The 15,715-nt window shown below is 49.7% G+C and overlaps 1 pseudogene; it reads right to left on the reverse strand.

Annotated features, from left to right (window-relative positions):
* Positions 1-4,313: 4,313 nt before the first annotated feature.
* Positions 4,314-5,483, reverse strand: LOC136105109 (olfactory receptor 14J1-like; annotated as a pseudogene).
* Positions 5,484-15,715: the final 10,232 nt, after the last annotated feature.

Consider the following 15,715-nt stretch of genomic DNA (forward strand, 5'->3'; position numbering starts at 1 on the left):
ATGCTGTTCCCTCTACCAACAAAAAAAAAAAAAAAAAAAAAGAAATTGCCATCATCTTAGAAAGTGATTTTCAAGTTTTCTGAAGCTACTACTGCCCTTTCTTTTCATGATTTTACCACAACCACCAACTAAGACCATGACAGCTTCTCACATCCTGCTCGCAGTCCCCAGGTGGGACAAGGGAGAGAACTGAAAGGGAAGGGAGAAACTCGTGTGTTTATAAAATAAAAAGAATAAGACAATAAAAATAATGCACTACTACTAATAATATACTAAAATATACATACTAAGCTATACATAAAGTAAAATATATGATATTCAGTACAATCCCCTACATAACTCCAGTTGTGCTGAACAGACAGCCCAAAAGAAGAGAGCACCCTGGTCCTGAAGAGCTGGTCCCAGCAACAGAAATTAGAAGTGAAAAAGGCAGGGAGGCCCAAGGCCAACTGAAAAACAGCAAAACATCAAAAAAATGAAATAACACTGGACTCCCAATAGAATGGAACTTCCAAACAGAGCCAACCAAAGTAGCCAGAAAACCAAAACTAACTGGCTGGAAAAGGCATCTCCAGCTTTATACCGAGAATGACGCTAATGGTAGAGAATAGCTTGTTGATTGACCTGGATGTCAGTCAAGGTGCTGTCCTATCTGTGCCCCCTCCTACCAATTTGATCCTGCAGCTGGACAGCAGAGAACCCCTTGGTTTCACTGACAATAGTCAAGGAAAATTAAATAGAAATAGATAAATTAAATTAAGAAAATATACTCAGTGCTATCCCCCGTGTAACTCCAGTCACACGGAACAGCCAGTCCTGCAGAAGGGAGCACCTTGTTCCTGAGCAGCCCATCCCAGCAAGAGAGAGCAGAAGGGCAACAGACAGAAAGGCCCAAAGGCCAACTGCAGAATGGTAGAACCGCAAAAGGCCGAACTGACATCGAACTCCTGACAGAATGAAACTTGTGAATGGAACAACCAAACCAGCTGGAAAACCCAGAGTAACGGATGTAACAAGCCCTAAAAGCCGGCTCCAGCTTTAGACTGAGCATGACGCTAATCATAGATGATATTTAATCGTTAAGCCTGCATGTCAATCCAGGTGCTGTCCTGTCTGTGTCCCCTCCTGCCAATCTGCATCTGCAGCTGGATGGCCAAAGAAGTCCTTGGTTTCCCTGACAACAGCCAAGATATCAGTGAGTTCTGACATTCCTTTCATAGCAAATGCCAAACACTGTGAAGCTGCTAAAATGAAAAATGAACTCTATCCCAGGGAAGAAACAGCATTATCTCACTATTTTCATAGTAAATCTAAACAAAAGACTGTACTGGATGTGAAGGAAAATGCATGAATAATATTAACTCAGTTTCAGTAAAAACAGCACATTTCCTCAGCCTCCTCTTCACCAGGCTGAAGAAGTTTGGGTCTCTCAGCATCTCCACATGTGACCCAGACTTTCTCTGGCCACATGGCAGCTCCTCCCCGTTCCTCCAGAATGGGGAACCTCACACTGGGACACACCGCTCCAGATGTGACCACATCAGTGCTGAGTCAAGATGGGCAATAACTGCCCTTGTCTGGGTGGCCACGCTCCTCCCAGTGCAGCCCAATGTGCTCATGGGCATATTCATATTTAGCACCACTGAGAACTGGCTGAACATCCAGGCTCAGAGGGTGGTGACCAGTGGCACGAAGCCCAGCAGGAGGTACCATGAGGAGCACTGAAGGACACCATATCCCTACCCAACATCTCCTCCTACAGGTGTGTCTTGAGTCCCTGGAACCACCTCAGTGCCAAGGGGGAGAGCACTGCCTGTATGGTTTGGAAGAGATGGGGTCTGGAATGAGGGTCCTGGGGCAGTTTCTCCTCGTTGTTCATGCAGCAACAAGTTGGACTAGATATTTGGAGAGAGGAACACTTCCTAAGGGCCTCCAATGGGCGTGGGGATGTTGTACAGTTTCCTGCATGCTGCCTTTTCTGGTGGAGATCACAGAGGCTGCCAGCCCTTTGGAGGACCCAGGACAGGCCTTGTCCTTCCTCTGGTCACAGCTGAACCACAGTTCTCCAGCTCGGCCCCAGCTCAGGAGCCGTGTCTAGGGATGGCTTTTGGGGTAAGGTTGATAAGAGGGGTGCATAAGTTTGTCTTAAGGACATGTGATGAGCACCAGGACTGAAGTACCAGAGCAAAATGATGTGGCTTCTGGGTGAAAACTTTCTTCAGTGCAAGTCCTGACACAGGGTCTCAGACTTGCTTTCCATGCCACCCTTCATGAGGGATGATGCACTAAGAGATGGCAAGTGGGGGACACCAATCCTTCTCCAGCTACTTCCCAAGCCTGGTGAAGCACCAGGACAGCAAGAACTTCTGGCCCTGCACCCTAAACTCTGGGTATAATCTGGGGCAGGTGAACACCAGCATTTTTCTCTCCAAGGCAATTTCCAGCCCAGGTCAGCTCCTGTGTGATCTCCCCCATCCCTCCTCTGATCTGCTCTGGTGCTCCTGGTCCCATCCTGTTCTCCCCACAGGGCCCAAAACCGGCACTGATGCTCTGCAGAGCAGGTTGGTTGCAGAACCATGGGGTGACTGCACACTGGTTGTGCTGCTCAGTGAGGGACACAGATGCAGCTGGATGGGCTGCACTGTCACTGAGCTCTTTCCTGGGGGTCTCAAGCTCTGGAATGGGTCCAGAGCATTTTTTGGGACTCATTGGGTTTTTCGCTCATTTCTGTTCAGCAATCCCTTCCTTGTCCTTCAGGTTCCTGTAAACTGGTGCAGGAAGACATGGCCTATCACCTTTCCAGTGACAGAGGTATGCTGGCCACCCCTTCATTCTTCAAATTCTCCGTTCTGCCTTTCTTGAAGATGGATTTGACATCTTCCTTTCCTGAGGACCTCAGAACTTCTCTGATTCTGCTGTCACTCTTGGTAGCACAATCCAGAATCATGGGCAAGGGCGACAGAGCACTTGACATGAGCCTGTCCCAGCAGCTGAGATGAATCTCACTGGGCCACTGAGGTTTGTTCCTGGAATCACACACAGAAATGCCACGGTTCCAACAGGCATCCATATCTGAGTTGGTCTCAGGACTCCTTCTGCACCCAGGGATGCTCACAGACAGAGTCTGACCCTTTTGCACATAGAGGTCGTAGTCTCAGTTTCTTTCTGGCCTCCTGTTGCCACTCCAAAGGGATGGGAGAAACCTCAGCCCTGTGCTGTGCCTCCTGCTCTGCACTCATCTGAGGTGTCCTACATCATGAGGAATGGACACGGGGACATCAGTTCAAGGAAGAAGATCCTAGTGGGTTGTTTCCCCTGGGCTGTTACTCCCAATGTGAAGTGACCTTGAGACACTGTCTGTGCCACAGGCCTTCATGGAACCCCCAGGAAGAGCTGCTGTCGTTAGTGTTCACCTGGATTCATCTCACCTCTCGTACATGATGTGCATGCTCACATCTCATCTCTACAATGCAGACATGGATTTCTGACCTACTCATTCAGTGTCCATCCATGGAGGGAAGAGCAATGTCTGTGAGCTGGGGAGAGAGGCCAGGGCTGGTAGTGCGGGGCCAGACCATGACGATGCCCTGGGGCAGATGCTGTGGTGTGTCCAGTGCACAGGGGCACAGCCCAGCCCCTGCTCTGCTGGTCCTGCAGGTCTCTGGCAGGAGGCCTGGCTGTGAGAGGACACTGCTGTGTGCCAGCCCTGCACACACACACTGTTCAGCTGTACAATGGTGTTTCATATGTGGGTCACTTTCTTGGGCATGTTCTTGAGAGAACCTTTGTAAGAAGACCTAAACCTTGAAGCCCTGCCCTGAGGAGATCACCTTTCTATCCGGAAAGGCTGTTGTGAGTCCAACTCTGTCACAGCAGTGCCCATTGCCTGTCCCTGCCTGCGCTCACAGCACTGACACACAGCAGGACGGGGACCAAGCTGCCAGAGCACTCAGGCCTTGCACCAACACAAGGGATGAGAAGGAGAGTGTGGGAGTGGAACCAGAACAGCTCTGGAAGAACAAGCGCTGCTGCTCCCTGGCAGTGCTGCCATGATGGACTCTTTTCCTCTCCACCCACCGCAGGAACTGTCCCTGCAGCTCCAAACAGGCCCTGTGGAAAGGATCTCAGGAAAAAATAGATGCTGCAAGGCCTTTTAATTTGTTGAAACACCCATAGAGCACAACTTCTCATTCACACAGCCCCTCAGTAAGCAAAGAAGACAGTGAATTGGAAAGGGGATGACAATATTACCATATGTGAAAAACCATAAGCAGCAACAAAAAATACAGAAGACAGGCTGGGCCTACAACAATTTACACTATAACTGTTAAACAGAAGATGACAGGCAGTTTATAGCTATAAGGAAATAATCCAGTCATCAGTTTCCTCAGGGCATCCTTGAGCTCCTGGTTCCTCATGCTGTAGATGAGGGGGTTCACTGCTGGAGGCACCACCGAGTACAGAACAGACACCACCAGGTCCGGGGATGGAGAAGAGATGGAGTGGGGCTTCAGGTTGGCAAACGTGGCAGTGCTGACAAACAGGGAGACCACGGCCAGGTGAGGGAGGCAGGTGGAAAAGGCTTTGTGCCGTCCCTGCTCAGAGGGGATCCTCAACATGGCCCTGAAGATCTGCACATAGGACACCACAATGAACACAAAACACATGAAAACTAAACAGGCACTAAAGACAATAAGTCCAGATTCCCTGAGGTGTGAGCAGGAGAGCTTGAGGATGTGGGGGATTTCACAGAAGAACTGGCCCTTGCACAGTGGCAGTGAAAATGTATTGGCCTTGTGCAGCAGAGCATTGAGAAACCCAGTGGCCCAGGCAGCTGCTGCCATGTGGACACAAGCTCTGCTGCCCAGGAGGGTCCCGTAGTGCAGGGGTTTGCAGATGGCAACGTAGCGGTCGTAGGACATGATGGCTAGAAGTGAATATTCTGCAGTAGCACAGAACAAGAAAAAAAAGAGCTGGGCAGCACATCCTGTGTAGGAAATAGCGCTGGTGTCCCAAAGGGAATTGGCCAAGGACTTGGGGAGAGTGGTGGAGATGGAGCCCAGGTCAAGGAGGGCGAGGTTGAGCAGGAAGAAGTACATGGGGGTGTGGAGGTGCTGGTCCCAGGCTATGGTGGTGATGATGAGGCCGTTGCCCAGGAGGGCAGCCAGGTAGATGCCCAGGAAGAGCCAGAAGTGCAAGAGCTGCAGCTCCCGTGTGTCTGTGAACGGCAGGAGGAGGAACTGGGTGATGCAGCTGCTGTTGGACATTTGCTTTTCCTGAGCATTGGGGCGCTGTCATGAGAAAAAAAAACGCAGTGAAAAGCCAGGGGAGTGTTCTCCGAAAACTAAAACCAACTCCCCTAGACCCTCCCCTGTCACACACAGATACCCTTTTCTTTTTCTAGGAGAACTTTCTCCAGCACTGTGGCTGGAACCCTGCTTGGCACTGGAAAATGTGCAACCTAGAGCAGGGACTCTGCCCATGGGCTCTCAATAATTCAGCCCAGCTATGCAGAAATGTGGCCACGGGAACGGTGGGGACTGTCCTGGTTCTGCTAATACAGAAGGGCTGTCAGCACTTGCTTTCCAGTGATAAGGAACAGAGATGGTGAAGGCAGTTTAAGAGTTCCAGGATTCTTTACATCTCCCCACATATTCACTGCAGAGTATTGTTGGGCGTCAGAAACCCTCAGCATTTCTGCTGCACTCCGGGAAATTAGAGCAAGTCCTGTGAGGATGCCTGTGGGTCAGTGCAGAGTGAGGGCAGCTGCTCTGTCCCTCTGTCTGGCTCCAGCTACCCTGGGCTGGCACCTTTCTGAGATGGAGCCTGATCACACTCCCATGTTACCCTGAAAAGCCACCAGGCACTGCTAAGAATAGAAGGACCCACCTCAGAGCATGACATGCCTCACCCTTTCCTAAGGTCTCAGCACCCCACATTTAGCCCAGGACACGCACGACTTCTTTTCACAAAGCAAACAGCATTTTCTCTGATGCTTCATCTCTGTGCTTCTACATGGCGATTCAGATAACACACAGATGCTGTAGGACAGGTTTGCATCCTGGATAGAAGCTCACAGCTTGGAAGGAAACCTTAGTGAGACAGCCAAGGGTCCTAATGATGGCATTTGATTCAAGGAGACTCAGTTCATTCCCCAGCCCCACAGACTGCATTGCCCACACCCCACAGGTCAGAGCAAAGCTGGGACAAGTGTTCCCATGGACACACCTGCAGGAAAGGACCCACAAGATCAGGCTGTGACTCTGCAGCTGAAACTGCCATCCCCAGAGAGCCTGACAGCAAGAACAAGATCACAACAGCAGTGACCCAGAGCAGGGGAGCAAGAAGGAGAATGCGGTGAGGGTGGGTGTGAGAGAGGCCAGGGCAGAGGCAGCCGGGCACTCAGACAGCGTCACCCTTCCCCAGCTGTGCAGCCACCTCCCAGACACCAACATTGCCGGGCAGCTGCTCTCAGCCCCTGTGCTCTGCAGAGGAACTGGAGCTCTGGCTGCACAGGAGCTGCTTCACGCCTTGGAGCCCCCGGCCCTGAGGGCAGAGGCTTTTCTGGGTGGGACAGGAGGCCAGGAGGCTGCTCACAGGAGGGATCTGCACTGCAGGGGATCACAGGGACTTTTCTCTGTTCTCCCTCTCATAACAATTCCGAGTTTAGTTTCCTCTCATTTCTGATCCTGTCCCTGCTGCCTGGAGATTCTCCCCCTGGGAGGTGTTTCCCTGTCCATGTCTCTTCCCTGTCAGTGCTCACAGACCCCATCCCACCCTCTGTGCCCTCCCCCTGGCCCTACAGATCCTGCCTGTTCACAGGGCACTGCCTGGGGGCATCTTCCTGTTTGCAGGTTGGAAAACAGGACAGGTCAGACTAGGCTGACGGGTCCAGCAAAGGTGATGTAGGTGCTGTGCACAGGCAGAGGGGCGGTGAAGGGATGTTATGAGCCTTCTGGCAGATGTGCTGATCACTCAGAGTTGCAGTTCAGGAGTCTCAGTGACTTGTTTAATCATGAGAGCTCATTTTCATTTTATCCTTTCCTGCACCCCCCACCCCTTGGGAGAGGAAGCTGAAAAGACAGGCTCAGGAAAGCTCCTTATCTGTCTGGTAATCCTTGCATTGATCTTGTCCTTGAGGCATCCCCTTGGAAAAATCCTGGGGGTGATCTGGAGCTGTGAACAGCCCTGAATCACACAACACTCTCTCTACAGCAGAAGCATCTTTTCTGCCCTGATAGGGTTTGCTCCTTCCACTGACATCTTCTCCCGTCCTTGTTGTTGGGATCTCCCGGGGCAGTCTGAGCGCTGACCGTGGCACACGGCAGAGTCCCTGCCCCGGCACAGCCCTCGGGGGCATGCATCCTGCTCTGCAGGACAGCCCTGGGAATCCCTGGGTGCTCCCCCTTGCAGTCATCTTCAGGAGAAGTTGCCGTCATGCCCTTTCCCATTGATGGTGCAGCAGGGAAGCCCTGCTCTGGACCATGTTCTTCTCCTCTACATGAGAAATACTGTGTGAGAGACCTGGCAGATCCTGTAATACTGTGGGATGTGCCAACTTGAGGAGATACCACCAGGACATGCAGCAGCATTCTCCTACAGCCAAAGACTTACCATGTTAGGACTGTGAAGATTTGTCTCTCAGTGAGCCCTCAGCAACCTACAACCCTACATTGCCTTTCCCCTCTCTCTGCCTGGCTCCTGTGCCCTCGGTGCTGCAGGCAGAGCCCTCAGCCCTGCTGCGCTGTGCAGAGGAGCTGCTCCTGGGCAGAGCTGTCTCTCTGCAGCACTGCCGCTTGCCAGGAACTCCCTTGGTCCCAGCTTAGCAACAGAGGAGCAGCCCATGATGTCCCTTTCTCTGTCCTCTCTGGGCTCCCTTGTGGTGTCCCTGGAGCTCTAGGGGAACCTGCTGTGAAACAGGCTCAAGTCAGCACTGATTTCCTTGTCTCAGCTGAGGAGAGACACTTTTTTCCTGCAGAGTCATTTCTCTCATTTGAAAAATATTATGGTCCAGGAATCAGCTTTTCACTTCCCGTCTTTGGACATGACGACCAGACAGGGGCACAAAATGATCTAATTTGCCTTTTCTGAGGGGAGGGAAGGGATTCTACCCCCATTCCATGTCTGTAGTCCTCAGCTACCCCCACACACAACACAAACCCACAGGAGATGGATTCCTCTGGCCTCAGTTCAGGTGCACACGCAATAGACACTGACTTGTGAGCTCCTTGTCTCAGGTCCCATGCTAATGAATGGAGGCAGAGGCCAAGACTGATGTGCTGAGATGCAAAGACGAGGTGACATGTGAAGTGCCAGAGGTGATGCACAATACACGGAGCTGGCTGCAAGCTGAGTGGAGCGATGCCAAGAGGAGAGGCAGCATCTGGGGGCAACTTCTTGTAGGCCGGTGGGGAATCACTTTGGCCAATAGAACTGACATCAGATAGCCACTTTTAGGATGAGAGAATCTATATTTCTTATGTTTGGGCAGCCTATGCAGGGATTTAATTGATGAATGGAGTCTGCAACCACAAAGAGAGCTAAGTTTCTCTCTGTCTTTTCCATCAGCTGGGTTGACTCCAGCTCCTTTGACTGTAATGGCAGCGGTGTCATGAACATCCCCACATTGTCTGATCACATTCAGGGAAGTTGTTCCTTCTATTGCCAGTTACAGACCTGCAGTGTTACGTGAGGTGCCAAGGCTCTCGCACACCCCTCATGCACTGGGCAGGGACAGCGATGGTCCTGTACAGGGCAGCCATCCCCGTTCACACTGATGTGTGACCGACACCCCAGACAGGACTGCAGACAGATTCGGTGTCTTTGTGAAACAAACTGGTTGCCACCACAGGAGTGTGGCATGTCCATCATTTCTCTATCCAGTAGACGTAACGCGGTCCATAAATAGGAAGCACACTGCACTGGAGTCTCCACGTATGTGTCTACACATTGAAACTTCTGTTTTTTCTCTCCACCAGCCTTCACTCACCCCCCTTGATGATACAGCTGAGGAACGGACCAACACTTTTCACAGTGGGCCTGTCAGGAGCACCTTGTCAGTCATGGCGATCACCTTCATGTCCATCAAGGCCCTCTGGGGCAGCAGAGACACCACTGCCAGGTCTGCACTTTTCAGGCCTGTTTCCCTCTGACCTTGGGGACAGCAGGGTTTGCTCACTCTCTTGACATTCAGTTTCAGCTTTATGTTTTTCTCTACCAGTCACTCTGTCTCTTCTATGAAGGAAACTTTTGCACACATGGGAACTTGTATTAGAAACATCGAATCATAGAATCATTTTGCATGAAGATACCCTCAAGATCTTCGAGTCCAACCATAACCCAACTCTAGCATTAAACCATGTCCCTGAGAAGCTCATCTTAAAGTCTTTTAAACCCCTCCAGGGGTGGTGACTCCACCACGGCCCTGGGCAGCCTGTTCCACTGCCTCACAACCCTTCCCATGGAGAAATGTTTCCTAATGTCCGACCTGAACCTTCCCCGGCACAACTTAAGGCCATTTTATCTCATCATATCACTTGATACATGGGAGAAGAAACCAAGAACCTCTATGCTACAATTTGCTTTCAGAGAGCTGTGCAGAGTGAGAAGGTCTCCCCTCAGCCTTCTTTTGTCCAGGCTAAACTGCTTCAGCTCCCTCAGCCGCTCCTCATCAGACTTGCGCCCCAGACCCTTCACCAGCTCTGATCCCTTCTCTGAATTCACTCCAGCTCCTCATGGTCTTTCTTATAGTGAAGGGCCCAAAACTGAACCCAGGATTCAAGGTTCGGCCTCACCAGTGCCCTGTACAGGGGGCGATCTCTTCCCTGGTCCTGCTGGTCACACTATTCCTGATACAAGGCAGGACGCTGGTGGCTTTTTTGGTCACCTGGGCACACACTGGCTCATGTTCAGCCACTGCCCATCGACACGCCCAGATCTTTTTCCACCAAGTAGCTTTCCAACCACTCTTCCATGATCCTGTAGCGTTCATGGGGTTGTTATGATGCAAGTGCAGAACCCAGGACCTGTCCTTGTTGAATCTCATAAAATTGGCCTCAGCCCACTGATCCAGCCAGTCCAGATCCCTCTGTAGAGCCTTCCTACCTGCCAGCAAATGAACACTCCCACCCAATTTGGTGTCATCTGCAAACTTATTGAGGGTGCACTTGATCTCCTCATCCAGATCATGGATAAAGAGATTAAATAGAAATGGCCTAATTCTGAGCCCTGGGGACACCACTCATCACCGGTCCCTAAATGGATTTGGTTCCGTCCACCACAGCTCCAGCCACTTCTTTACCCATTGTAGATACACCCATCCAGGCAATGAGCTGCAACTTCTCCAGGAGATGCTGTGCGATAGGGTGTCGAAGGCCTTGCTGAAGTCTAAGGACACAGCATCCACAGCCTTTCTCTTATCTTGTTGATCACTTTGTCATAGAAGGGGATCAGGTTGGTCAAACAGGACCTGCCTTTCATAAACCCATGTTGACTGGGCCTGATCATATGGTTCTCTTATATGAATCCTGTGATATCACTCAAGATCATCTACTCCATAACCTTGCCCAGCACCAAGGGCAGACTGACGGGTCTGTAGTTCACCAGGTCATCCTTCCAGCTCTTCTTGTAGATGGGTGTCATCATGGCCAACATCCAGTCAACCGGGACCTCCCCACTTAGCCAGGATTGCTGGTAGATAGTGGAAAGTGGCTCGGTGATCACCTCCACCAGCTCCCTCAGCACCCTTGGGTGTATCCCATCTGGCCCCATAGACTCATGGGTGTCCAAGTGGTGTAGCAGGTCACCAACCATTTCTCTTTGGATGATTTGGGTTTCATTCTGCTCCCCATCCCTGTCTTCTGGCTCAGGGGGATGGGGACCTGGAGCACAACTGTTCTGACTGTTAAAGACAGAACAAAGACAAAGAAGGCATTTAGCACCTCAGGCTTTCCCTCATTTTCTGTCACTATGTTTCCTACTGTATTCACCAGGGGATGGAGATTCTCCTTGGCCCTCCTTTTGTTGCTGATATATTGATAGAAATTGTGGGAGATTTGAGGGATTTCCTTGAAGTTAATGGACATTGTATGGAACTGTAGTGACTAGGCATCTGAGGCCTTTGTATCGAGCAAGAGAGCAAGAGTTGAGCAGCCTCCATGCCTTAAGTGACTTTGTGCAGCCTTGAGCACGTGAAGAAGAGTCAGCAAGTCAGCAATTTAGTAGATACTTTTTGCTTAGCACTAGAGCTCGTGCAGATTTGTAAAATACAATTATTTGTTAGTTTGCGGCGCGTGAACAGTAGCTACTGACCAATTACAAGCAGCCTTTAGATGCGTGGATGGCACGTGGACAGGTCAAAAAGATACTCAAAGAGAGTTGTAACAATAAACGGCTTTGCTTGAATTCAAATTGGATTGTGTGGAGTCCGTGACTGTCGCCCTCCCATGTAATTAGTCCTGACACTGTATCCACAGCAGTGTGTGCATATTGCCACCCCCTAGATGCGTTAGGGGGCCGTTAAAATCAACCTGACAGGTATGCAAGGCCCACTGACCGTGTTTTATCTTTTCCCATGGCCTACATAATGCCCTTAAATGTACCCGAGTACAAGTAGCACAAAGATCTGCGCATGTTTTACAAGTCTAAAATAGCAAAGGGCTTTGATTGTGAGCCACGTTCCATGCACGTGAAGTATAAGCCGATTGATGTCCACAATCTATATGCACGTTTAGATCTCGAGCATGCAGCTTGGCAGAGGCCATATTATTTACTTCCCTGTTGTTTTGTGACTTAAATGTATCAACTTTATTGTGCTCTTCTATTAACCCTTCACAAGGGGGATCCACCTCCACAGAAAAATGAAAGGGATGAAAGTTTTGCAATGCCCTAAAAATCCCCCAAAGGCATGCAATTGTGTTACTGTGGCTGGTACGGAAAACTGCCGGACTGTTTGGTATTTCTCTAAACTGTCCATGCCAAACTATTCCTAAAAATAGTGCAGTAGCACTAGGGCCCTGTGTTTTCATTGGATTAGTTGCCCGGTCTTGGTCCTGTAAATGAAATTTCAGGATTTGCCAGCTACTTCAGTTTCTTATTGTGACACTGCCATGATCATCAATATAATGGCAAACAGAAATGGTACCTGACCAGAGTGCGACATTAGCTGCTATCATTTGGTGGCAAATGGAGGGACTGTGTTTGTCAGGCAACATGGGGGGACTGCAGAGATGCTGCTCGCTATTGTAGGAGGAAATTCATGCTGCCAAAGCTGCATTAGAATTGAAGCTGTTCAATACTGTGAAGGGCAATCAAAAGAGCTTTTTAAATATATGAATAAAAGCAAACTAGAAATAAACTAGAAATAACTTTGGCTCATTACTCGATGAGCATGGTCACCTTATTAACAGGAACATAGGCAAAGCTGAGATGTTTAGTGCTTTCTTCACCTTGGTCTTCAACATTGATGATGGTCTTGTGGGCCCACACCACCCTGGACTGGAAAACCACAGTTGTGAGAACGGTAAACTCCAAAACGATCCGGAATTGTACTGGGTCTGCCACTCCAGCTGGAACCCTGCAAGTCGATGAAGTCTGATGGGATTCACCCGAGACTGCTTAAAGAGTTGGGGATGTCATGACAGAACCCAATGGAATGGCAGAAAGATGTGCCAGGGCATGGTCAGGCTGGACGTGAGGAAAAGGTTCTTCACCCAGAGGTGCTGGACACTGAACAGGCTCCCAGGGAGCTGTCACGGCCCCAACCTGACAGTGTTCAAGAAGAGACTGGACAACATCCTCAGACACACGGGGTGACCTGTGGGGTGTCCTTTGCAGGGACAGGAGTTGGACTGCATGATCCCTGTGGGTCCTTCCAAAGCAAGACGTTCTCAGATTCTGTGTATCCCTGAGGCAATACTTGGACAGTACATTGCTTTTGTTGCCAGGTAAAGGCAAACTGGTCTGGTATTGAGCTGACAGGTGGGGTGGGCACAGTGCAGGTGATGGGGCCAGGCACAGTTGGCTTTTTTGCATAAGCATTAACTTTTGCCATCAGCAAAACTTTTCTGATGTTCTGATCCCATCTATTTCTGACTGTGGGATACCAGCTTGTACAAGATCATTCTACATCTGTGTCCTCGTAACCCATGCAGTAATTCCATTTTGTTTTGCTGCCTTTCCTTGATTTACCACCCAAACAGAGGGTCCCAAAATTACAGCCAAAATTTCCCCCAAGGAATTTACTAGAGCACCTCCCATACCTGTAGCAGTTGTCACTGCTGCTGTAGTCAAGGGTTTGAGTGAGGCAGGCAATCCTCTCAAAAACTGCGTTTTGACACTCGTTACTGCTACTCTGTCCAGACTGGATCCTAAAAGCAATGCATGAGCCATCCCCATCTGCCACATCACATTAATACCTTTTTGCATCGCACACCAGGTTCTGAGGAATGACACTGATTTGACAGGTTCAGCATACAGTGACAAAACTTTTGCACACAACCTTTGATATGTTGTAATGTGACAGCTTCACGATCAGGAGCTCTAAGATGGGTAAATAATTACCAAACCCATCTGCTGGCTGACTTGTGAGAAGAAGCCAGTGCTGCTTCCCATGGCAACACATGCAGAGATGTTTCAGTTGCCTGGGGGGTAACCACTGCCCCATTATCAGTCTCTGACCATGTCTCTGGTGGAGCCACTTGATCCAGGAAAGTGGTCACAGGGGCCCAGTGTTCAGTACTGGGCCATCCCTGAACACAGGGAGTCAGCAGCACGGCCACCCCAGTCCCTGACCTTTTTGCAAATCATGGCATGGCTGTTTCTGGTGGTGCTGAACATGCCAAATGTGTGAGCTGACACAGGCAGGTCACAGGAACAACCACAAACCGCAGATGAAATGCAAAGTGTAAATTATTTTCTTTACCTCACTAACTGGGGGATCCCCAAAAAAGCACCTAAGCACCTGGGCAGAGGTGACACAAGCAAGAGCACAAGTGCTGCAGAGCTCAGTTCTGGCTGGATCCCAGGACCTGCTGGTTTCACCTGTACATCAGGGATTCATGCATGCACAGTTTACCACACGGCTTTCATATTTACCTGCGATAGAGCAGGAATTTCAAGGATGTTTGAGAAGATGTCTTTAAGATTTCACAAGTCTATGTTCTCTAAAGACACAGGCTCCACTTGTGAAGCAAGCACACAAGGCTAAATAAATATCAGTGTGATTTGTGTTTTTCTACACCCAGGTACAGTCACTTAAGTGTATTTACAAATCTCCTCCTTGCCAATCTCCCCTTATATTCTCACACCTACAATTAGTGTCATGCTCAGTATAAAGCTGGAGCTGGGTAGGTACTTCCATTAGTTCAGGTCTTCCAGCTACTTTGGTTAGTTTTGTGTGGAAGTTCTGTTCTGTTGGGAGTTTTGAGGGAGTTCAGCCTTTTGCTGTTCTGCCATTTTGCAATTGGCCCTTGGGACTTATTGCTCTGTCTTGCTGGGATTGGTTGTTTGGGACCAAGGTGCTCCTTTCTCCAGGACTGGCTGTTCCGTGTCACTGGAGTTACATGAGGGAATGCACTGAGTTATTTTCTTAGTTTAATTTAGTTTGATTTGTTTGTATTTCATTTAGTATTTTAATTTAATTTTATTATATACATAGTAGTATTAGCATGTTAGTAGTATATTCCAAAACACTATTTTTATTGTCTTATTAAAATGCTTTTTCTGAACCCATGGATTTCTCTCTTCTCTTCAGTTCTCTTCCGTATTGCACTTCATAGGTTGGGGGACTATATGAGCAGCTGCTGTGGTCTTAGTTTCTGGTTGAGGTAAAACATCGACAGGGAAGAACAGCAGTAGATCAAGATCTCTTGAAAATCATTCAGAGGAACCCTGGATCAGCCATGGCTTTGTGTTTCGAGAAACAGCTGGTGAGGATGGAGAGACAGCAGCAGAGGTGGGGACACACTGGGGTGACAACAAGGTGGGGAAGTGCATGGGATGTCTGCAGCCTATGCGGAAACAGCCACAGGCCTGGGACAGTGCAGGATGGACTGTGGTGGACATGGCCGAGGGTGCTGGCAAGGCTGGATGTCCCTGCAAGAGCCATGGTCTTTGTTCCCTTGGCTGTGGCTGATGTCCCTGACAGTGAGGCCTAAGAGGAGACACATGGTTCTCATGGCCATGGCACCCCATTGCCTCCTTGCACCCCCAGGGAGTGTCACACCATTGTCCTGCACTGGGCATCGCACTCCCCACATCCCCACCAAGAGCCCTGAGCCACATGTGAGGGACAGGATCTCCCTTCCTAGGGGCAGGGGCTCAAGGCTTGGCCATTGTCCTTCATCAAACAAACCAAGGGTTTTCTCAGCATCAGAGCTGCTGCACTTTGCCTTTGCCTGAAGCAATCACAGCCTCCAATTATCTGCTCTAACGAGTCCCTGGGGAAGCTTTGTCAGTAACAGCCCTCAGTGGGGCCCATTAATGCTTCAAGGTACTTTGGAGTTTTCTCTGACTTGGACTTCTTGAGCAGATTCTTCAGTCTGTGCTTGGTATCTGAGGTTCATGGACTCAGCACCAAATACGCCATGGGCCTCATTAAAACACAGAAAGCCCTAACGAGCTGTGTTTCTTTCAGTAATTTCATTCCAATCTTCAAGACTTGTAGAACTAACTGGAGAGGTTTCAATGGGACACTTGCAGATGAAGATTTCAAAGA

Source organism: Patagioenas fasciata, chromosome 9 (assembly GCF_037038585.1).
Source record: "Patagioenas fasciata isolate bPatFas1 chromosome 9, bPatFas1.hap1, whole genome shotgun sequence".
NCBI classification, from domain to species: Eukaryota; Metazoa; Chordata; class Aves; order Columbiformes; family Columbidae; genus Patagioenas; species Patagioenas fasciata.